This window comes from Cataglyphis hispanica, chromosome 3 (assembly GCF_021464435.1).
Source record: "Cataglyphis hispanica isolate Lineage 1 chromosome 3, ULB_Chis1_1.0, whole genome shotgun sequence".
In the NCBI taxonomy this organism is placed as follows: Eukaryota; Metazoa; Arthropoda; class Insecta; order Hymenoptera; family Formicidae; genus Cataglyphis; species Cataglyphis hispanica.
The window spans coordinates 9,342,352-9,367,436 of NC_065956.1; the positions used below are offsets into that span (position 1 = coordinate 9,342,352).

Sequence of the window (25,085 nt, forward strand, 5' to 3'; positions counted from 1 at the left end):
TGCAACATATGAAGATGATTAAGAGATCATGTATATCATCACATATATATCTCACTCATTTTATATCGATATTATTTCAATATATTTAAAATTAATAAATGCACAATTAATAGCGCAAATATTTCACTATATAAAACAAAAATTTCAATAAAAAAATGATTAATTCGTACATAAATACATTTTAATGAACGCATATTTTCTTAAACCTTCAACTAAAGAAGAACCTCAAGTTTTATTTGAGTCTACCGGGCGGGATGACTCGATTAAAGAATACCAAAAAAAGTTTGCACAAAGATCGCTCCGATGGGAAGGTTTTATATGCATTGCGTGCCGTCTTATGTGATATAGTTACACGGACGAATATTTCTCTCAACATGGGGTCGGGAAGCAAGCTTTACGGTACGGGAGAAGCAGCGTGAGGGGGGGCCGAGGAGGGAGAGGAAAAAGGTGTAAAACTTTCTCACTAAATAAAAATTCCAGATTCTGCTCCATAAGTTTTCAACACGAGAAACTCTGTTTACGGAAATCCCTACGCGGGAAACGCAGTGGGTGCTTTGTATATCTGAGTGTATAACGTGGTCTTCTGCGAGACCAGCAGTAAAATTAATGGCTTGACGCCGCTGCTTCAGCAGGTGGTGTGATTTTAAACATCACCTGACCTACCTCATTACCGCCTTCGTTAATATTCAGCCTGCTGTCTAAAGTATCACTTTCGGCGAGAAAATGAATATACGTTTGCGCGTACTAGTTACACAAAACAAAACAAAAAAAGAAATTAAAAGATATATATTTTTAAGTTATAATATTGATATTGCGGTTTAATATTTATTTTACAAAACCGCAGAATACATCATTTATTTGGTGAAATTCGCGCAACGCTAAAACTATCGAGTTTGATAAATTGGAATTTTAATATTAGCAGCCAACGCGCACGGATGAAATTAGATAACTGCGCGGAGCAAAAAATCGATGACCACCCGCGATTATCTAGGATTTGTCTTCTCGTTCAGCTATCGCATTTCAACGTTCACATATTTTTTATCATTTCATCGTAAAAAATTATTTTTCATATTTCCAATATTTTAACTTACCCACAATATATAACCTCCAATCCCGAAAGAGGACTATCCTATTATCCTTGCGAGTTTTAGATGTAGCCCGAAGCAACTGGCTGCACCAAACGACCGCCATCTGCTGAGCCATTGCTAACATATGTATAAGATTTGCTGTCATGTTTGCTCGATTTCGGTTCACTTTGAATACGAATCGTTTGATGATGCGATTTACATCGATCACGAATTTTTTATATATATAGTTTATACACTTTACAACGATATATACAGGGTGTCCGGCGTCAACCGCATCACTTGTCGTGTGCAGGTAGAGTAGGCAAAACTGAGAAGAAAAGTCCTGTACCATTTTTTTTGAGAACGCTTAATAAAAGAGTTATTATTGAGTGAAGTATGGCAATTCAGCGCCGATCTTTAGCTGGACGCACGTCAATGAGCCGCGCGCTTAGCATGTGTGCGTGAGCGCTCAGCTGTTTACAGCGTCTCACTGACGTGCGTCTGGCTAAAGATCGACTATGATTGGCCAGACTTTACTCAATAATAACTCTCTTATTAAACGTTATAAAAAAATGGTACAAGACTTTTCTCCTCAGTTTTATCTGCTTTATTTGCATACGACGGGTGATGCGACTGACGCCGGATACCCTGTATAACCGAACGATATAGTATATAAAACTCCTTTTATACTTAATTTATATATTCTCATTTATATTAGTAGACTCTTACGCCGTGCATTAATATGCGGAAACTTTCCGTGTCATGTAAATTTAAAAATCACAGTTGATTTCACGTCGTAAGTGACCCGAGCATAGCCGATTCGTGTCTCCTGACTGCTTCGTGTTTTCAGTTTTCACGTTTTTCATCCGAACATATCCGTTATATAAACAAGTGTCGGAAACGCGGTATCTGACAGACGAACGATCGTCTCAGTCTATCAACTGCTATCGTGATCGACGCGATATAAAAGTAATCGATATTCTGTTCGCGTTCCGTCGATCGAGCATTCATCGAAACGCATATTTCGTAGTTTGCCAAAAATGAATATCGAACGGACAATCTCAAGTGAGAGATTCAATCTTTTATTATTTTTATTATTTAATCTAATTATTTTTCAAAAATATTCTACCATTCTCATTAATGGTGATATTTTAACATTCTGATTATATGATGATTAATATAGGATAAGTCGTCGCTGAGAAATTTTTGCGTGTTGCGTGAAGTTGAGCGAATCACGTGACTAAATTCCGACAGCGTCGCGCAGTCACGTCGTAAATTGATATAGTGCATAGTCGAGTCGTAACTGCCCTTCTCTCTCTATTTTCACGCTTTGTGTCCACTTTGGACGAGTTTTGTATACATAGTTTGCGAAAAACGAATGTCGAACGGACAAACTGAAGTGAGAAATTGTTTTATTTTAATCTAATTATCTCAACGATATTAGCATTCTCATTAATAAAGTCTCATCAATAAGTCATCGCGTCCCTGAGGAATTTTGCATGTACGTGAAGTTGAGCAAATCACGTGACTAAATTCAATGTCAAATCGTGTCAAATCGTGGCTGTTCCTCTCTTTGTTTTCACACTTTGTGTCCGTTTCGTGATGTCGGCAGCATTCATTCTAGCAGATAAATGATTGTTTCAGTCTGCCAATGAATCACGCGATTAATGAATTTCTCAATATAAAGGTAATCGTTTCTCTGTTTTCCGAGAGTATTAATTTATATTTCCTTTAATCCGTTGATCAAATATTCATCGAAACGATCGATGTTTTTTAATATACGGGTATTTCTTGATTTGCCGAAAAAGTGAAATTTGATCTGTCATTGCAATTAATTATTCCATAATAACGGTAGCATTTTCTATCGAGGAAGCATTACGTCATCGAGGAATCCTTCGCGTCGCGCGAACGCGGGAAAGCGCGCGAATCTCGATAACGTCACGCAGTTCGCGTCGCAGTCGCTAGTTGCTAGTGAGCATACAGTCGAATCTCGATCGCTTTGCCTTTTCACGTATTTGTTTGCCTATGCCGTGTGAATTTCGCGTAAAAAGGGGTGTCGAAAGTGCCAAATCTAATTGCGAGCGATCGTCCGAATGTATTAAATATGGTATTATTTACCACCGTATTATTTACTCACGATACGATCGTGAGCGCGCCTCTCGGTAATCATAACCTATATATCGCGTCCATCGAAGGGATCTATTCTCTGATACACGCGTGTTTCGCGTGTACTCGCTTGTCCGTATATGTCCCAAGTACCCTCCCGAAACATGGAGGAGCATTGAGAGAGGCATCAATGGAACGTCGCGTCGCATTAATCGAAACAGATGATTGCACTTGATTGTGTGATATCCGTGTAACGGTTCGTGTCCATCATTCCTGTGCCGATGGTGCGTAGCTTCTCTAATTTTCACGTCGGTCAAATGCGTGTACACATGGCAAACAACGAGTGCCGAATGTATCTACCGGGCGATCGTTTTAGTGCGTCAATTAATCTGTTCGATCGGGCAATCGAATGCGTTCGTCGATATTCGCTAGCGATATCGATCGCATCCCGTCGCATTCATGTATTTGGCGATACGTGTCGCATTATTCCGTGAACTTCGTATTATTCGCAAGTGTGATCGAGCATCGGGAGTGTATCCGTGAATCCGCGTCGATGAACATCCAGATGCATCGAGCAATCGCTTCGTGACAGATTAATCGAGAGGGAGGGCTGCTCTGACGCTTTGTACATTTGGTAATGGTGAGTATTCGCATGTGCATATGTATGTGTATGTTGCCATTTAGTGTCAGATTATTCTTCAAACTTTTTATCGTATGTTATGCAATATTTCCACTGCAGGGAGGAGGGGGCGGGGGTAAAGCGCGTTCTTTTTTATTTCGATCTAAATTGCATTTGACATAAGATATAATAAATAAAATTTCAATAAATCATGCGTTTAAAATTATCAGAAAGAAAAATTGTATATTGAATAATTGACAATAAATTTTCAGAAAAATTGATTAACAAATTTATCGTACTTATAAATTCATTAATGATAAATAATAAATACTTCATTATTCTATTACGCCACTTTGCTTGTTCAATTTACGATTGATACTGCTCGTGGCCACAGAGCCAATCTGGTTCAAAGATAATTTACAATGATCGACGATATCGCATACATGTATCATTTTCCCTGTAACAAAGTCCCACCTGCGGAGTAACTTTCTTACAACATACGCAGGGATTATGGAAATTTGAAAGCCCGCGGCTCCCTACGCTGTTTGAATAAATTCAAGGTTTAGGAAGTACCGCCAGAGTGTTCGTCCGAATTTACTATTCTTAAAACGAGCGCGGTGCAATACACTGAAAAATTCAATGTCAATATGCCTGTCATGTCGATGCATCGGAAAGATACGATTGCTCTTTTTCGATATAAATATCTCTTCTATCTACTATCGACGTCTGTGATGCCACTAAATGAATAACATTTATATAGACAAACCCGATTTATTTGATTTTATTAAAAGAAGGAAGTTTTCTTATTCGAATGCTTATCGTTTTTCGTAGAAACAACCGAAAATTGTTATATTATATGTGAACGTATCATGTTTTCCTTCCTTCCGTATCTTTTTTACTTTTTAATCAAAATTAATAGAAATTTTTATTTATCTGTATGTTCATCGCAATTAATTATGTATTCTCTTTTTTATATTTATTAATATATATTTTTAATAGCATTTTAATAAATTGATTTTTTTAAATACAAGTGCAATACTTTTGTTTCGGGTACAATTTCAGTTGGGTCATTGATGTATCTTTGGCTCACAAAATTGAATTTCTTCGGCCACGCCGAGAAGGCAGCCGAACGGAAGGAACGAATTCATGAGTGGATACGATTTATTGCTCGTATTTACATAAACAGGAAACATGACACAAATGTGCCGGTCCGCGAAAAATTCGCAATTTATGCGATACAGTCGCTGTTCGCGCATTCGAGCCACTAAATGGAACGTTCGGGCGGGGGGAGCGGAATAATAAGCGGGAAAAAAGTTTCGGCTTGAAAGCTCCCGTGAAATGAGAATTATGTCGCGAAAAGAAGTATCTACGCGAGTTGTACATTATACGTTGCAGAAACGTTGCTTCGAAGGTAGTGTATACTCCGCGTTTAATGCGTTCCGCGGCTAACAGTAAATATCTCTTATAATACCGAATAGTGAATGTGAGAGAAAAAAGAAATGAAAGAATTAGATTTAAATTTTTTGACACGTTTTTATCGAGAATGTCTGAGACGCGAATATCACGTGCAAACATGACATGACATTACAAAATTACAATTAATAAAAAAAAAAAAAAAAGAAATAGAAGCACATGATAAATAATTGAAAAAAATTGTATTATTTAAGTTAATACTATTTATAAACAATTAATCTCGACGCGTACATGCATGAAAGCAAGCATTCGTTGAAAACTTCTGCATGAAAAATTTTCAAGCGCATCAAGCTCTTAGGGATATTTCAAGGTATGTTTTCAAATGCGTTTCCAGCGTAGTCGTATGCTCTTGTGCTCGTTGTATGCATTTCACGAGAACACCAGTTTACGTTTATTTCTACGGCGGATTCGCGCTCGTGAAGACCAAGACGACGAAATGTGCTTTTCAATTTTGATTCGACGATTTGAAGGAGAGACGACGGTCGTCGCAACGTCACGAGCTCTCGCGGGATTCATCGTGGAAGGCTCTTGCGAAGGATATATAAAAAAAAATATTGAAATTCATCAACCGTGCACAGAAAGCACTTAGTTTGCCGGTATGTATTTACTACTTTCTTTTTTTTTTTTACGAGAAAATTTATTGAACGCGAAATTGAGGGTCTTCTGCTGGCCACGGCCGTTCACGTGCGCGTTTCTACGTAACCCTATCTCTTATTTATATCGTCAAGTCAAGGGTCACATGACTCACAGCATCAATCTCGCAACACATATTGCTGCCTTTTTTATCTTGGCTGGAAATGAAATTCGGCTGTGTCTCTCCTTTTTTTGCAGCTAAATTGCGCTTTACGGTACTGCTTTGCGATGTTATTAACATTATAAATAAAATTGCATATATACTATATGCTTTGCGTGAAACGCATTATATAATTACGCTTTTAATATATATGTATGCAATAACGCTGAATAGTAGTTGCCATTATAAATGCAAGAATAGTAAATGTTATATTAATAATAAATATGAAATGTAATGCAAAACATATGATATGAAAATTGAAGATTGCCTTATGAAAACATTCATCGCAAGAAGGATCAGGGATTGATTTCGCACAGGAATCGCAGTTTGCGCAACGCATGAGATGTGTAGACTACTTTTCCCTACGTTCTGTACTCTGGCAATGACACGTAATTTCCGGACACCCAGAAAACTCGCGCGTTTGATCTCAGATATGGTACGCTGCCGATGAAATATTAGAGATGCGTAATCTTTGTGTCATCAACTGATGAAATATCAATCGATTAGCTGCCTGTCTCAGACAGCCTGTGATATTCTGAAAGTTTCGTCTATTTGAAAACAATTCTCCCATAGTTTCTGAGCATATTCATGTGGTTTTCTAAAGAATTCTAATAATCGTTATTAAAATAATTTTTAAATAATTTTTATAATAGGTGAAATGATTTTTATGATAGCAAAAAGATTTTATGATGAATTCACAACACGTGGAACATATGAACAACATGTTCTGCTATTCTCTAAATTGCGCTATAGAGATAGAGCATGTAAAAAGAGTTGGGTGACAGCTGAAAGAAATCGGCTGCTATCTCTCGCGAGCCACTTAACGTTGCTTAAAAAGGCGCAGTCATTTAATTTGTAGTTTCTCAACATTCCATGAGAAAAGTTTTCTCGGCTGATTAATTTCCCTCTTCCGGTACGCGCCTCTTATCCCAGCCGCCATTCCATCTTTGCGATTTACTCTTCTATGTAAAGGAGAGAATGGCTATCTGTAAGAATCTCATTTAAAACTTTAAACATGTATATATGTATATATTTTAAAAGTGGAAAATCGACATTGCATCAGTCAAAGATCAGAAATTTCATTCAATAAAAAAGAATGATATTATGTGATAAAATATACATAATAATTATAAAGAATAAAATATGCTTAACGAGAAACTGCATTCTCGAAATTGGCAAAGTAAATGTAAAAAATTATTACATGAATGAATTTTTAGATATTTTTAATCTTTCTTAAATATATCGTATATTCCGAAAAGAATATTTAACAAATTTAATTTGCTTCTATTTTAATTGTACTTTTCATAATATAAATGAATTTACTTTTTTATATAATATAATTTTTACAATATAAATAAATCAGTAGTACAAAATAAATAGATCGATTTTTTGTATGAAAAAAAAAAAATACTTTATTTAATAAATATTATCTTTAAAAACTTATGTGGAGAAAAGAAGACACAACGGCGTTGGATGTATATTTATTTTCCTGCGTGAGAAGCATATGTACAATTCTGTAGGAGTTCATTAAAGACACTATTCGCTTTGGTTATCCACACCTGTCTCAAAAGGCAGGTTAGCAACCTAGTGGAAAGGGTACTTTCATGCTCACATCAAGCATAAACATATGTACGGTACCTAACAACCTAGGCGACTGATTACAAACATTGGGTGACTCTCTCTCATACAGCGCTTTCTGCAGTCCTCCGTATCTAACGATGACAGCTTTTGCCTTTGAACGCGACAAGAGTCTATCTTTATATCGCACCTCCTATCATCACTCAATTTGCCACACTTTCGCTTTTATGGATTTAATTACAGCGCGAAGAGTTCAGATTGGAATCTCATACACTAGCGTTTGTATTTATTGAATCTTATATCTTTCTATTTGTACGAAGAAATGACAACAGTTAACTAATATATAAACATTATATATAGATATTTGTTATTTATTAATGCAGAATTGATTGACATAAGCATTTAATAATGTAACCAGATATATTAATTTCGTAATAGCGGCAAATCGGATGTTTTGCTCATTAATTGATATTAATTAATTAATTATTCGCAGTTATGTATCATGTAATTGAATGAGAATCATGATATGTAAACATTGTTAAGTTTTCATGTACCATATCACAGCATAATTATTATCAGAAATAGAATTGGATTACACAATTTAGTTAGAAAGCAATATCAAATCCCACAGCAAGCATGATGCATTTCATTTTGTCTCCTCATTTATAGTCGACATAATATTGCATTAATATTGATAATAACAATTTATGCTGAAATACAAAGATATATCTAATATGATCAATTCTATGCACTATCATTAATATATAAATGTATTTAAAATCATTCTATTATAAAATGATGTGCATAACGCTTTCAATTTCAGCACTTTTCCGCTCTAATTTTGGCATTATTAAAGGCATCATTATTTGTTTGACAATAATGCTTTTAATACCTACAATATGCTTTTATTTGTAATTATAATATTAATGGAACAGAAACAACTATATTTATGAATATAAACAAATAACAATATTAATAGACAACAAAAAGTATAATCTAAAAAAAATAAATAAATAAATAAACACACTTGTAATTTTATCAAATAAGTATTAATAAAATATAATAGAGTCGTATCGCGTATATAGAAGTTTATATTTAATAGAAACCTAGAGAATCTCTTTTTAAATTTTCTGCGTAATTATTTATGTTATTTCTAACTTATATTTGCATGCTCTGCGTTCTGAATCAGAAAGGACAAAATTGTCGAGACGACCCTCAGAACCATGTAAAAGCGACACAGGCGCCCTGTATAAATCATATTCCTTACACAATGCTTGAGCAGAAGCGTGGTAACGTATGCTTGCCAACTCTGAAAAAAAATACAGCGCAAGGCAAAGTAAATATATAACAGCAAGTTGCTTCTTTCTCTTGCACAAAGGCAATACATTTATTACATTATATGTTGTCGATTAATTCAAATATGTACATTTTGTATGATTTATGACAATACATAATGCAAAAATATTATTTTAAAATTTTTGTATATCCAATATTGGATATATTTCATTCTCAAATAATATCTCGAAATAACGTACAGATCATCCTTTAATAATTTTGCAAACATAATGAAAAACATATAGTAATCTGTATATAAATTATATACAATGTTATGTAGGAGTGTAAACGTATGTAAAGTTACAAAGACGAAAGATGTCTTCCAGAAATCGCGATTAGAAATCTTTATACTTGCCGCGATATTAAAGTAGACAGATCTGTCACTTTTAGAGACTCGTCAAGTTCTTGCCGCAAAACTATCTATAACCATCACGAGTTCAAGCGCATCATAGTTGTCATTGGGGCCAAATATTGTACAAAAGTCGGAGACGCAGATTATAGTGTTGCGAGCAACATTACTCCCCGTGTACGACGGCGTCGACGAAGTTTACTACGCGCATACGCTCCAACTCTGCCGGATCAGTAAGCGCAGTTTTGCCGGAACGACCTCGGTGCCACGTAAAAGCGACACGGCCCGCGCTGTGTGTGTAAATCAAATCCCGAACACGGCCTGTGCTCGCCCGTGCAGTATTCCGCACCCTCCGTTCACCCCTCCCCCTTCATCCCCCTCCGTGTCTCTCCCTGTACACGAGCGCGCACTTGTTTAATGTACAAAAGGCAGAATGCACCCGGGAGAAGTATTCCCATTATATCGCTTTGGCCCGCCGGTCCTATTGCGGGATCGTGGTTTTACCGTACACAGGCGCAGCATGTCCGAACGGAAAGGGATATGATATGTGTAAACACGCGTGCTCTCGCGTACGGTCGTGCAGTCATGCAGGTACTCGACAGAGTTATATCGGCAATCGTCCGCGGATATAAAGGGGGCACGATGCGAACCGATTGCCCGAAGGTAATAATAATATATATATATATATATGTATTGGTTGGCCGATAAAATCATCGGGCAGCCTTCCAATGCCAATGATACGAGATTCGATCTACTTCATATGGGAATGCCATTTATTGGCGACGAAACAGAAGACGGAGAATAATTAACGTCTCGATTATAAGACGTCGGGTATCATTATACGGTGTAACGGGGGTGTATAAATTTTTGGGAAAATTCAAATAATCACATTGCCTTCTCCCTGCGGCGTCATATTTCTCCTCGCCAGTCAAGTAAATATATAAATGCATCCGCATTATACACAGGGGTCTACTATACAAAGATTTTACAGTTAATCTGCAACATTGCACAATAGTATACGCTACTTTATTTCATAGTCAACTGTTTGTGATTCCGTATAAATGTATACTGACACAAATTTCATCCGCCTGTACGTAAACATGCGTACGAGACGGGAAGCGAGAATTCACTTGACCAACGTTAATTTTTAACGTTAATTGTTAACGTTTAATATGAAGATACGTGTCTCGTATATTGTTGTATATTTTTATATACTTTGAAAATATTTTACATAAGTATGTGTGTACATTATTATACGTAACGATACAAAATATATCGATTATCCGAATTATTATTTTGATTTTGATAACTTAATATTTCGAAATAATACACGGGAAAATTTCTATTAAATGTATTATATATCGCAAATGATCCACACAAATTTTTGTTAATTCAACATAATATGGATATATTAATATTAAACAATAACACTAATATTATATTAATACATATTTTAACACAAAATAAATATACAAACTTTATATAATTTGAAATAAATTTCATGTGAAATCAACATATTTTTAATTATCTTTAACAGATAAATTCTGTCACTAATAATACGGAATATCTGTTGTGTAAAATTAAAAATATGTGCACATTGTGTTATTTTCACACTTTTTTTTTCAATTGTTTTAATAATTTAATATGTGAGTATAATTAACACAACAGCAATATGTTAAATTGACATATGAATGTGTTAAATATTCAACACAAAAATTTAAATATATATATATATATATTTTTACAAGAAAACATAAGTTTTCTAATTGTGTAAATGAGCTGCAGCCTTTATGTCGTGTTTATGAGATAGAAAAAGGTATGATTCAAAGAAACTGCATCAAGAGGGATACGTCGCTCAATTATACAGGAAGCACATTTCGCGCATCTGCGCGCTCTTCATAATTGGCCATGTCTCGAGTGATACATATTCTGTTTATAGGATGATGGCGGCGGGAGATACGACGAAACAGAAAGCGGCGGATTCGGCGTGGGCGTAATTGGCGTCGCGAGGAGGAAAACGACAGGTCGGAAGTATCTCCACGGTTGCGCACGGAAGGTAGTCACGTCGCTGTTTATACACGTGCGGTTGCAGTCACAACAGTTGTTAGGTAAGTTTGGTGCCGTCGTATCTATGCACGCTGCATGCGTTAGTCCACGGATTACGGCCTTCTGAGCCGGCACCATCATGGCGCGCCAATTTTCGCGCACAAACCAGACACAAATGACATTGACAGCAGCCGCGTACTGTCGAGGCATTGAGGTAAGAGACGTATATCGATGTGACGTAGGATTTTTCGAAGAGTAATGTAAAGATCATTGTTTTCTTGGGAAGCCGACGCGTACACCACGTATACGATTCGTGCAGGCGAGGGAAGAGTATGCATGCGGATTTCTTTCGGAAAGGAAAGTACAACGTAATTCAAGCGTTATTCTGTTCACGTAAAACGCAGCATCGCTTCTTCTATACGCTATGCATACAAACTCCGTAAAATACAGCTATTATAGAATATAGGGATGCATTCTCTACGATGCAAGAGCGATAATATCGTAATACATTGCTCATGCGTATATAAGTCTACGTTATCTGACGCGTCGGCAAATATGTAATGTGTACTGTTGCGTATTAGCCCTTGGAGGATAAACACAAGTTTACAGCTGACACATACGCGATTTAATGTTGCGGATAAAAGTTAATTAGATCTATTCGATCGTGGTACCGTATAACGCGGTTTATTTAAAATAACGAAACATCGTTCTCAAAGAGTTCTCGAAATAATTAGTTTATGAACACATAAAAATTTTGCGAAATTTGTACGACAAAGCACACATATATATTATAAAATTTTTTATTCATTGTCTTTTTTTTATTCCTTTTTATATTATATTGTGAAAATTATATGAATTATTCTTTTCGAATGAAATTGGAGAGAAATATCGCAAAAGAAAGTTTTCAATCCGACAAAATCACTGTTCCATAATGGCACAGGATGCAAAGAAAGAAGCCAATTCCCTATCGAAATAAAAAAAAAAATATGCACGCATCAGTTAGTACTCCTATTATTTTCCGCAGTCTTACGTATCGGAAAAATATTAATTAGTCTCTTTTGCTGGATGCACGTGGATGAACGCGATTCTCACAAAGCGTTGTAGTAACGGTGCAGTTACGATGAAAGTCGGTGCCACCCGTTTCATTTCCTATTGTAATAACCGCGCCTTTGATCATACGGATTGTTCAATCAATGATAAGTAAGCAAGCCGTGTTACTACGCGCTGCTTTCGCGATCCGATCGTGCGGTAATGGCTAATCTCCCTTGCGAAAACGGTCGATATGGCTGTTAGAAATGATAATAACTGCGAACTTGGGAAGTTCTACCTTACCGTGGATTATGCAATTGGCTTAGCTCTATCTGAGCGGCTTAACCGCCGCCTGCGCAAATATATAGGTCTGTAGATACGAACAGATATGAATATAAATAGATATGCATAGGGGGGCGGAAGGGGGGGGGGACGTCTATAAGCTATTTACTCCGAGAACTTTGGAACGTTATTCGATTCGCCGTTAATACATGTCACCCTTTATCATAACTTGTACTTTTCTACGAAACAATATGAATTTAGAATGTGACCGCATTTTCCTCCGCGCGCGCACGCGACGAATACGTCATTACTCTTCGTCACGATCCACTTCCAAGTAATGCAGCCATAACTTAATCACCCCGGCAAGTGTTCGAAACAATTTACGAACGAAAATTAATCATCACCGCAAAGATCGCTTTGAGAGCACGCAATTTGCATGTTGGAAAGTGTCAGGTAGGTGTCTATTTCGGTTAGGTCTCCATCATGATAGCGGTGCTAATTAGAATCTACATGTAATTTGGATATTATTTATGTGAACAATTTAAAATAGATTCTAGATGACACGTCACGCGTTGTCATATATATATTTAAAATTATTGCATACGAAAATAATGTAATATAAAAATTTATTTTTCATCGCCTATCTTTGTCTGACTTGTAAAAGAGTTAGGAATGTAGACTATTTGCTAGAAACACGGGTACACATATATATACACGTTGTATTCATCTTTCATATTTCAAATAAAGTGTTGCGGATTTATTTAAATCCGTGGCTAAAGGCGTTTACGCACCGCTTTTCTGCCTGTTCGTTTTGTTGAGCTGAAATTACTTTCAAGTAATTTTTATTAATTAATCCGGCTTTATATGATGAATTAATGATCCATCTGGGCTGGATGAACTATTCCATTCTAGGACGTTACCGTGCTATTTCCCGTATATCCATCTTCATTTTAGTTTCACCGTGATCATCGTCCATCCAGAACTTCACCGCCATTATTTTGTAATCTGAGCTTTACTTCACCATTTCACTGTAACGTTATAACGCGAAATATTTTTTGTTACATCCATGTCTCCGTAAATTCCGTAATTTATTATCTTACGTAATAATATGTCTTTCAAAAATATATCGAATAGTTAGGATTGAATATTATCAATATTTCCCTTTGTTATTTATTAATATATATCTATAATTAATATTGATAGAAATATGGAATAGATACAGATTTGATAGAATATAGTTGAAAATGAAGTGATTAATATATTCAATGCACGTCTCATTAAATCATGTTCATTCACTGTCAATAATATATCTGATTGATATGACATATAATTTACGTCGGATTTATTGTTCATTTAATTATCAGTTATTGTTTGATGAAATATTATTTGATAATTTTTTTCTTATTTTTCATCAAACATCATGGCTCATTATCTAAGTATCGCGCTCTGCATTAATTAAATTTATGCACTTACAATATTATCAATGATATTAAAAGTTAGATCTTACATAATATCAATAGCAGATTGTTAACAAAGATTTTTTTAACCGTATTCTATTTTGATGAATTGTTTGCGGAGAAAGGCAAGTAAATACTTAAATTGCATTGCATTTGATACGATAAAGGATAATCTGGACTGTTCGAGTCTCCGTCGAAAGAGCCACAAACGATGGCGCCGGTGAGATGTTAATTTTGCGTGAGTTCCTTCGCTTTGGGGGACTAGGAAATGGGAAAACAATGCCGGACGAAGAGCATAAGCCCCCAGCTTAAGCCCAACAAAACTAGCATGAAAGGAGAGGCGATTAAAACGGTTTATATATACGTTAGCCGATAACTCTATGAAAGAGAAGGATATATCCGCGTGCAAAGTGCGCGTCGCCGATGCATCCGTATTTCATACGATCGAGAGATAGTATCTCGAAAATAATTTTCTAGAGAATTCGATTCCGCAAAACACCTTGCACTTCTTTTCAGCGCGAGCAAATAAAAAAAAAATGCTAGATTTAAGGTAGCTCGTTACACGATAAGCGGCAGGCGATCATCCTTCATAACTTCCCTCTCGCATCATTCTTCTTTATATCCTTTTTCAAAAGATCAGCGATCTGACATCGCCAATGAACCGACACATGTCTAGGCGTATCACGTTCTGTTCACATTTTCTCGTTTTGTCTGCTTTATATCACGCAGGTAGTAACTGTAGAGGATACATATGCTGTTCTAGAATCTTTTCATATTTTAATTTTACAGTTAAATGCTTTGAGATCAGATTATATTTTATGAATCATCGGATTAAAAGTGTATCGCGTATTAAATCAAACGATTAATATCTATACAATAATTTATAAAGTATTGTGTATAAATTTCTATATAAATTTATATATATATATATGCAGATTAAAAATTAAAAAATAGATTATTGAAAATATCAATATTTTGTTAACTTGAGATACATAATATAATATATTTGCATCGATTCAGAAAGCATTAACGATATAATTAATTAGTTCTGTTTGTTGGATTAATATTTGCAAAGTAAAATAATTTCTACGCGCGCGCCGCATTAGTCGGTGATAAGCCACGTATATCGATGAAAATCAATACGCATTTAAACAGTAGAATTCAGAACATTAATTTATCGATACTTTTATCGGTATTAGCACAACATCCCTCCATATTTTTGGTAAATCCGTGCGCGTTAATCGGATGCCCGCGAGACGCGTACGAAATTATTGATAACAGACTTTTATCACCCGACGAAAAAGCTTATCATGCGCGATTATTAATCAATTTTACTGCCATTCAATACGCAACACGGCTAGCGATTGAGTTAATCAACATTGCTAAATACACAATTGTAAAGAAGTGTATTGGCGAAACTGTGTTTCATCGATAACCGTTTGTGATCTGAATTATTTAAAATAAATCTCCCCATGGGCAAAGAGAGAAAACATAAAATGTTGTTTAAAATGTTGAACGGTATACTGTACTCATTTTCCAATCGACCCTTTTTACACAATCGATGGACATCGCTTCTTCGAATATTTTTGGCGTCACGCGTTTTATTTTCTATCAGTAAGAGCCGGTCGCTCACAATTTCATTCAATTTTGCCACAGTTGATTAAGCAACAGCAACGCCGGCAACGCTCAGCCAGTTTAATACATTTAATTACATTCGTCGCTTTGATAAACACCTCGACAAGATATACAAACGGATTACGTAATGGACTGCTGATGGCTACGATCCATCGGGCTGATACGGAATGACGATCTCAATTTTAACACGACTGCTAATTTATGCTAATAACAGCGATACGAATTAATCAGGTTATTCGCGCGTTTCATTTTCCATACTCATAACGGACGTATCCGGTTTGCGTTGTAATTTCGAGTTCACTATAATCTGCCAAATAAGTTGAGAATCAATTAGGTAATTTGTACAATTTATATTTAATAGCAAGAAAATAAGCGTAGAAATATCATGCAAATATTAATTCGAGTTTTCACTCGCGGTAATAATACCGTGGGTAGAGGGAGATGATATATCTTTGAACGGTGACCGCTATAAAGTAATTCGCGCTGGATCACGCGCTCACCGAGGCAAGATGTTACGTATTTCATATTCACTTACCGACGTACTCAATTAAGACTCGAGGCGGAATCGGGGGCCGCCTTCGCCACGGTCGACGAACTTGCCGCTGGATATTATCAAAGTTTCGCCCGCTCGTTTTCCGTCGTATCCGAATCTCTCCTCTTTTCCTCCTCCTCCTCCTCCTCCCTCGCGTTCGAGGGATAATAAAAACGCGACCGCGGAATAAATGCGTTCCCCATTGTGAGAACGGGCCGAGAGAGACGGCCTTCATCCTCGCCGCCGTTTCCTCGCATCCGCCACGAATCCATCGTGACCTCCATCCTCTCCGTCCACCTCCCTCCCTTCCCCCTTCCTTCCCCGCCGCTAACTCACGCAGCGCGAAAACGAATGAACGCGCCGATAAAGTCCTCGCGGCAAAACCGAGAGAGAGCACCGACACAGTTACGCGAAGTTATAAATTAATACAGATTACCGCGACATTATCCACCCGCGATCTGAAACCACTCGCGTCGCTTAGGAGGACGCACGCTCGTTCGTCGCGTCGCTCGTTTTATTTCTTGCGCAAGCGGCACGGATTAAAGTTTCATGCGTTCGGGCGCATGATATCCCGTCATGTACCGCCGCGCATTTCTTTCATAACTATTTCATCAGCCTCGATAAAGGCTCGCGCGAAACAATGTTAATTTCGCCCGTACGCTGCGCGCGGAATTATTATGGTCGTAACTTCTTTGTAAAGCTCTCCTTTCCCGGCCACGATGAATGATGCGCCAAGGCACGAAAATGAGTAATGCATATCATACGGTATGTGAATTTGTTTTGACTTTAAAAATAACGTTGCCATGGTTGGAAAAGCGAGCGACAAGTACGTATAATTTTTTTAATGAAATATATCAATGTATCGTTACGCAAAATTTTTCGCGATCGCATTTCGCGGTGGAGAAACGTAGAAATATCCTTTTGCTGCTGATATAAAAAAAGATATATTCACTTAAAAATATTTAAATGATGAATTATATCCGTATAAGATGATTTACGTAGGAAAAGAGCATCTTGATTACTTTAGCGCTAATATAATTTTCACAGAACGCAATTTTTTCCATTCCATAAATACGTCGCATGATTCTCGCGTTATTTAGAATAATGCAAATACTGCATGTTTGTGAGTTATGCACATTATAATGCAGTCATTCCTTGCCAGTTTAACAATATTAATAAGTTTCTATTGTAATTTATAATTTTGTAATTATACTTAGCAGTATAAAGGAAACGGAAGCTCAAATTAAATCGATTTACAAGAGCAGTATTTAAATAGAAGAAAGAATTGATGATAGTTTTTACGAAAATTCTTATATATATATATATATATTCTTAAAGTATACGCGAATGCTACACAATGTAATATTTCTTCGTGTTTCGAGAAATAAATATTATCTCATTAATCATCGCATTATATAACACACGATGTTCGTGACTACCGCGGATGTTGCAAAAGTAATTAGTTGCATAGACGTTAGTGCAATATTTTAATAAGAAAGCAGAGACAGAGGATTAATGGCGATAACGTAATTGCCAATTTTCTAAAAAATGTTCGGAGGATTTATATCCTCGAATCTTTCTATTTTTCTTGCAAGAGATCGAAATGCACATATTAATCACCTTCTATATATTGAATTTATTCGATGAGCCATGAAAAGATTGGATTTAACAATGACAATTTTTTTATCCGATTCAACTTGATTGATATTTGCATAAATATTCTTTTTTAGCGCGATAATCGCAATAATCAGTATAGATAATCACGTAAGCCATTCATTTCGCGCGAGAAGAGAAATCTAGAATCCACATGCAGGTACTATTGCGAATGTACCTCGGTACGCTCTTTCTTCAGGGAAGGGGTTAAACGATGCGCATTAGCGTAAAGCGCAGCGCGAATATAACCCTGCACCCTGAGTAGTACACTTGGCGTCGCATCCTCCCCCTCTCCCACGTAACCCTATCTCAAACAATAAGAGGTGGGGCAAACGAGTCTTTCGAATCATCTCAAACTCCGCGTCGCCTTATCTGCTGAATTATGTAATAACGAGCGCGGCGTTTCTCGCGCTGCCATTTTTCCCCGCAACGAAACGACTTTCCGTCGAAACAATGCGGAGGTGACCTTTACCTCCTCCCTTCCTTCTCCCTCCTCACCCCCCCTAATGCGAGATTCTCGTCGCTCCGACGACGACGGCGGGAATAAATTCTGTGGCATTTATAATGGAGATCCGGACGCGTGCGGCGGCGTCGCCCTGTGGTTTTCCAGCGTTTTCCGTGGAAAAGAAGTGTGCGGCTTCTCGAGGCTGGGACGTAATAATCGTAAGCCCGGGCTTGACGTTCGCGACGCTATGTCAGTAGTAAAAAGAAGAGTTTTACCGAGTGTAACGGTTTACCTCGGAAGCGGGCGACGTGAATACACATCAGAGCCACCTCCAGATTACGCGGCACGGCAGGCGTTGAGTGGATCTTTCGTTGTTATTTCTTCACGGTGCTGCCGTTGGCGAACGAGTCCGAGTTAAATCGTGTCAAAAGCGGGACGAAGTAATTCGAGGACGATAGTACCGTCGCGTAAAACAGGTTTACGATCGACTAGGGGGAGAGCGGAGGGATGAGGGGAGGGGGCTCTCGATACGAAAAATTAATGACCGACAACGAATTACGGATTAGAATTCGTCATTGACTGTAAAAGAGATACGGAATTTTATTTTCCCAAATCATTTTCTTTTTTTTTTTTTTTCTCTCTCCGAATTTGTATCGAGATTTTTCAATATCGTTAAAAGTTTTATAAATTATTTATTCAATGATATACACTATACACACACGCGCATGCATATACTTCAAAATGTAAATGCTCGATGTAGAAAACAATTAGATTCAAATGAATTGCCGTGCAGTTTGCGAACTTTACGAAGTAATAAAAGTATTGCGCTTTTTACGCGCGTGCTTTTTTCAAACACAAAATGGTCGATAATAAAATACTTTATAGAAAGCAGCAGTTACTTTTTAAGAAATAATGTTGTCACATCCATGGTGAGAGAAGGGAATGCGGATTCAATTTTAAAATGATGTGAAGTTTCCGCATTATTTTATTTTATGGTGATATTGGCCATAAAAATAACGTAAGAGTATGGATCGATGCAGACATATTGCAGATGGTGCAATTTATTTGAAAATGAAGATTTATAAAAATGTTGAAAAAATAGAAAAAAATAATAATTTTATATTTATAATAATTAATAGATGGATTTAGTAAATAAAGAGAACGATATTGATCAGATCAATTAATGATAAATAATCGTAATAATAATCGATAATTGAATGAGAATTGCAGAGAATTTAAGTTTTAAACAAACGGTAGATTTTTACATTTAAATTTTATTTATAATGATGAGACGTATCATTGTGCGAGCATATCGGAGTCGTCGCTGTTAGTGAAAAGCTCAACGTTTCAACGCAAAATTCATTCACTAAGAGTTGGCATCTCTACGATGATTAAACGATTCCGCGATGAAACGCGGAACGCTACGACGAAAGTTTTGAATACGTGGTACTCTTTCATAATCCTACCACTGAACAACCGTCGTCGTTGTTATGTTGTATTTCTCAAACATACGTGTGCAGATATATAACATTAGTTTGTTAGTTCTTCGGGATCGTTAAGCAGTATGTATCCCCTAGAGGTTTACTTGATTATTATCCAGCAAACCCGGATATATATTACATTCAAGTAACTCGATATAACTCAGGGCAGATAAGTTATTGTATTGTGTATGCATTTTGCACTATGCACCGATAATTCCGCACTCGCTTTTTGTCCGATGGATGTATACAAGCACAATTATATTAAATTTGTTAATTATATTTTAGAAACTAATTCCCTATGCTATCACGAACATTCGTGATTTCGAGTCATGTTAATATTGACGTAATATAAGACACAGAACTATACATTTTTATATACGCTATTACACAAATTTAAAATCTACTTATACTTTTATTTATACTTTAATGTACTTATTGTTTCTAATTTTAGGAAAAATCTATCATATTTAGAAAGAAATCAATATTTTTCTCGCATGTATGCGTACGCAATATGGACACATAAAATATTGTTGGCTAATTCTGTTAGGTTATTTTGAGGAAGTGCGTCAGCACTTTGCCAGATTACCGTAGTATCCTCTATAAGCTTGTTTAAACATGACCTTCGTACCGCGCAGTGCAAACTAAAATTTCCGCTATTTCGGAATCCCATCGTTAGATTCAGAGTTACACAGTTTCGGCAAAAGTATTGTCGGACAGCTAAACGGGTGGGCTCTGTAAATAGCGGCTTAATTATACGGACGCCTGTAGTCTGCAAAGCAAATCAGAGCTACGTAGACAGGTAACTCCGCCTGAGCCTCAACAATCCGCTTCGTATCTGCGTCAATGTGAATTTTACGTGTGTATTGCATTTGTTGAGCCCTTGTATTTGTAACGATATATAAGACTACACAGAGTATTTGTAGAGAGAGAGAGAGAGAGAGAGAGAGACAGATTGTTGTTTTTATAACATTATTTAGATAAAATCTTTTAAAACATTTTTACAACCCATATAAATAATTATTGTATTCCATATATTTCTTCTTCCAAGTTTTAAAAATTAAAAAAAGTTTATTGAAGTTTAATTAAGTTTTTTTTTTACAATATAATTATCTGTTAACTTTATCTCTTTTTTTTTTCATAGATTTTTATTATATTTATAAATTTAGATATATACATACATTGATGAATAAAATAAATAATCTAATATGGTTTTATCAAGTTATATTTAAATATACATCGAAAATTTTTATTTGAATATTTATCCATGAAAATTAGATGTGCAGAAAATGAACCGTCCTGTATATGTACACACACACAGACGCGAAATCAATAGGCATGTATGCGTATACTGTGTAACATCGCGTGCACGTACGTGTATTGTCAAGCGTTTCCCAGGGATTACCAGAGTTTCACTTCCAGCCCAAGATGCTCCCCGAGCTCGGCAGCCAACTATTAACTGCATCTAATTACAAGGGTTGATGCAACATAGATGCCTAATTAATGGCTTCGAGATTTACGCGCAGATGCGCGTGAGAGTTTAGGCCGTTTTGCATAAGACGTCTCGATGATGAATGCCTTTCATATCGTTTCTAAGCCGATGCATTTGCTTGATGGTTAATTTCGGGGGAGGTGTATCGCGACGTGCTTGCACGCCGTAAAAGATATTTCAGCAATTATGCAGGGAATGCGCAGTGGGGGTGATGTTTTCTCTCTGGTGACGCGAACGTCTTTGCGATACGCGATGACGCGGCTGCAGAAACGTGCCTGCTACTCGGTTCTAATCGTTTAGCCGCGACCGTAAGAGACACTTTTCTCGTGATAGCATCGTTACCAGCAAGCACCTCATTACAGGGGCACCGAACCAACGATCGGCGAAGCAGAGGAGAACATAAAAGTCAAAGAGCACGACTGTATGTAGAGATAACTTGACGCGCAGTGAAATTAAAAAACGCGAATCCGACACAATATCTCCGTCTCGGGGAGGATCAGAGATGTTTGAGTATCATTAAAACTCGATTTCTCGGCGCGTGTTCCAGTGACGTTTTTCGCAACACGTCACCCGGAGTTAACAAAACGAGAAGGCCGCCGTCGCCGCTGGGCGGCCGAGGATAAAAGTTTTCGCGCTCAATTTATCGCCTAAGTGGCATCGTTTACGAAACTTGGATCGAGATTCAAGCGCTTTCCTCCCCTCCCCCCCCGTCGCGCTCTCGCGAATTCGTTCTGTCTTGCCTTCCTGTGCCATCCGTTTTATTTGCATTCGGTACAACCCTTCCAGATTTTCAGGGGAAACTGGGTTCAAACTACCGGGCGATATACAAACTGCGGGGAAAAGGGAGACTCAAGCTTGCATGGGTCGGGAGAGATATGTTACAACGTCGTGAAATTCATATAACACAGATCTCTTCTTCTCCGAGAGGATTTCGCTCAATGTCATGTGCCGGAATGTTCAATCGAGCGCGCTACGTTGCTTGGAAAAACTTTTAGAACTAATAGCAATTATATAGGAATATGCGGCTTAACGGTTTTATACACGCCGTCTGTTTTTTTTGGAACACGGAGATAGAACCTTACAGCTGAGATTCTTAAAGATTTTCTTTAGACTTTGGACAATGTAGGAAAATTGGCTCAATTTCTGATAATACTAGGATGTTCTATAAAGGCTCATGGTTATTGCAAAATTTCTAGAGAGTGTGAACCGCATTGATTGCGTAGTGGAATCAATTTTCTTGTAGCAAGTGTCCCTTTCAGTTAATCTTGGAAACGCACAGTTGCAGAAAAAATTGTTAATTTAAATGTCTGTAAAATGTCTATAAAAGATTGACTTTATGATAAACATTATGATACGTAAAATTTTTCATATTTAAAAAAAAAATACGATTTATTTTCCAATTTTAGTTTATTTTTTTATTTTATCAAATAACTTGCATATCAATACATATAACAAATCACAGCATTATAATATTTGAGATAATGAAAGCTGTTTGTCTTTAAAATAGCATTAAGTAAATTATTTTTTAAAAACTAAGAACACAGCAACGTTATATGCATATTTTAAGCTAAAACGACAAGCACATTATGCTACATTACTTACACAACGTCGCACGCATTTCATAGTGCCTGAAATTACGAGTAATGAAGGATAAGCTAACATATTTGCATAATCAATCGCGCATTTATTGAATTACCTGTCGGAGCAATCAAGCAGTATTGCTCGATAAATTGTAAAACAATTATCAGTTTTGTAGAAAACTAATAATACTACTTACGTCTTTTTTGAAAATCATTTTTTCATATAATGACACATTTTATATTTTCATTTCTATAATATAATCATGCAATTTTACATCAATCTAACTGTTGCTGCATTATTACATCATTACCTAATACCGATATTAATTTCTAATTTGTCAAATGTTACATCGTACTTTTCTCAGTCATAGAATGAACATTTTGACATTTTGATAAACTGAAGAACATCAATCATAGAAAATGTACACACATATACACACATTTTATTACATATATATATTGGATCGTGTAACGAATACCAATTTAAATTATTACGGTGTGAAGTCGATAAAATCGAAGTAAGTTTTTAAATCAACTTGCATCAGAAAAAGAAGAAGGAAATCCCTGGTACTATATATATTTCTCTCTATTTCTCCTCTTATTTCGCGGCAATAAGAAAGTTTTATTCTCATAAGCCGCGGCTTTGTTCGTGAACGTGTATTAGTCCGTAAATCGACGCGGAAGAGGCGAAGAAGCACATCTATCGCCGCGAATCGACCATTCTCGGCGACTCTACGAATTTACCTCCAGGAGTTCACCAACTAGTTTCCAAAGTCAATGAATTAAGCCGGCCGCGATGCCGCTCGCGATTTAATTCATCGATCAACGCCTTTCGTGCTTCTCCCTTGAGACTCCTAATTGAATCCTTACGGCGTAACGAGCGACCACGCAATCCTTAGTTTATATCGTGTCCCTTAATGAAACACGAAGTGTAGGGAAACTTTGCACGGATAACAACGATGCGACAAAAAAGTTATTTCAAATTTTATTAATTTTGCGAAGCAGAAAGAGAGAGAGAGAGAGAGAGAGAAAAATGTTCATCATTTATTTTATATAAAATAATTTTTGTTTTATTTCATCTCCATTGTACTTTTACAGAGTATTACTCTTGAGTACATGGAACAAAAAAAAAAGAATTATACTTAGCAAAACACATATTTATTTTCTTATTTTAATCTCTATTTCGACTTTTTACGATTTACAAATTACTTTTCACATTATGTTATTTCGTTTTTGCACAAAATGCTACTAGTATATTTCAATGTATCTGATGTATCGCGTAAAATATTGGTTAAATCCTGCTGTCGTACCTGCAGCTATGTACACACAGCATACTTCATCAACGTCGCTTGACTTTTAAAGGAAACGGGATACTCGCCACTCGAGCCGCGGTGATATACCGTACTGGAGTATGTCAAAGTACATCAAAGCGCTTGCTTTCAAAGCGGACAGCATCAGCCGCATTCACTGTGAAACGATCTCGATCGCCAAAGACATTAACTGTTTATACCTTTTACCAAATATCCTCCTCTGCACGTGGTCGTCCGTCAAAATGTCGATATCAGTATGCCCAGCGCGTTGCTACCGAGCAGTCCGACACATACATCAACGTATGATACTTGAGAGAGAGAAAATGCAAAATAAAAAGTGCACCGAGGGGAAAAAGAACGGGGTGCATTTAAATCGAACAACGAAAAAAAATCCCTAAATTAAAGTGTTTTGAATTGTTAATTTGTCTCCAATGTTGCGAAAGAAAATTGCCATACAGTTGCGCTTCGTTATTTTTATCGGAATATTTGTTATCGATATCAAGTCTTGTTTTTATCTCTAGATTATTATAAAATAATTAATTAATTAAATATTAATTATTTATTTGATTACTGATTGTATCATCGACAATTGTAATTCGGCGATAAATAAATCTCACTGCAGTTGTATTGATTATTATAATGTGTGTAAATTGCACTCTAGGAGAATTATTTTATTTAATTAATTCATGGCTTTCTCTATCTCTCTCTTATATGTTTGCTCATTATACATAATCAATTATCGTACCCATGTTGATGATAAAGGATGATTAACATGTGTAATAACACATAAATAAAATATCAATTATAACTTCATAAGTAATAAGAT

The 25,085-nt window shown here is 36.5% G+C and overlaps 1 protein-coding gene and 1 long non-coding RNA gene across 3 annotated transcripts in view; one reads left to right on the top strand and one right to left on the bottom strand.

Annotated features, from left to right (window-relative positions):
* Positions 1-25,085, bottom strand: part of LOC126859358 (lachesin-like) — a 122,649-nt gene that overhangs the window by 65,661 nt on the left and 31,903 nt on the right. The window lies entirely within an intron of this gene.
* LOC126859370 (uncharacterized) overlaps positions 3,056-25,085 on the top strand; it is a 122,201-nt gene continuing 100,171 nt past the window's right edge. For both annotated transcript variants that reach the window (XR_007688800.1, XR_007688801.1), the window contains exons 1-2: positions 3,056-3,813; positions 11,260-11,428. This is a non-coding gene — a long non-coding RNA (uncharacterized LOC126859370). The remainder of the gene's footprint in view (positions 3,814-11,259; positions 11,429-25,085) is intronic.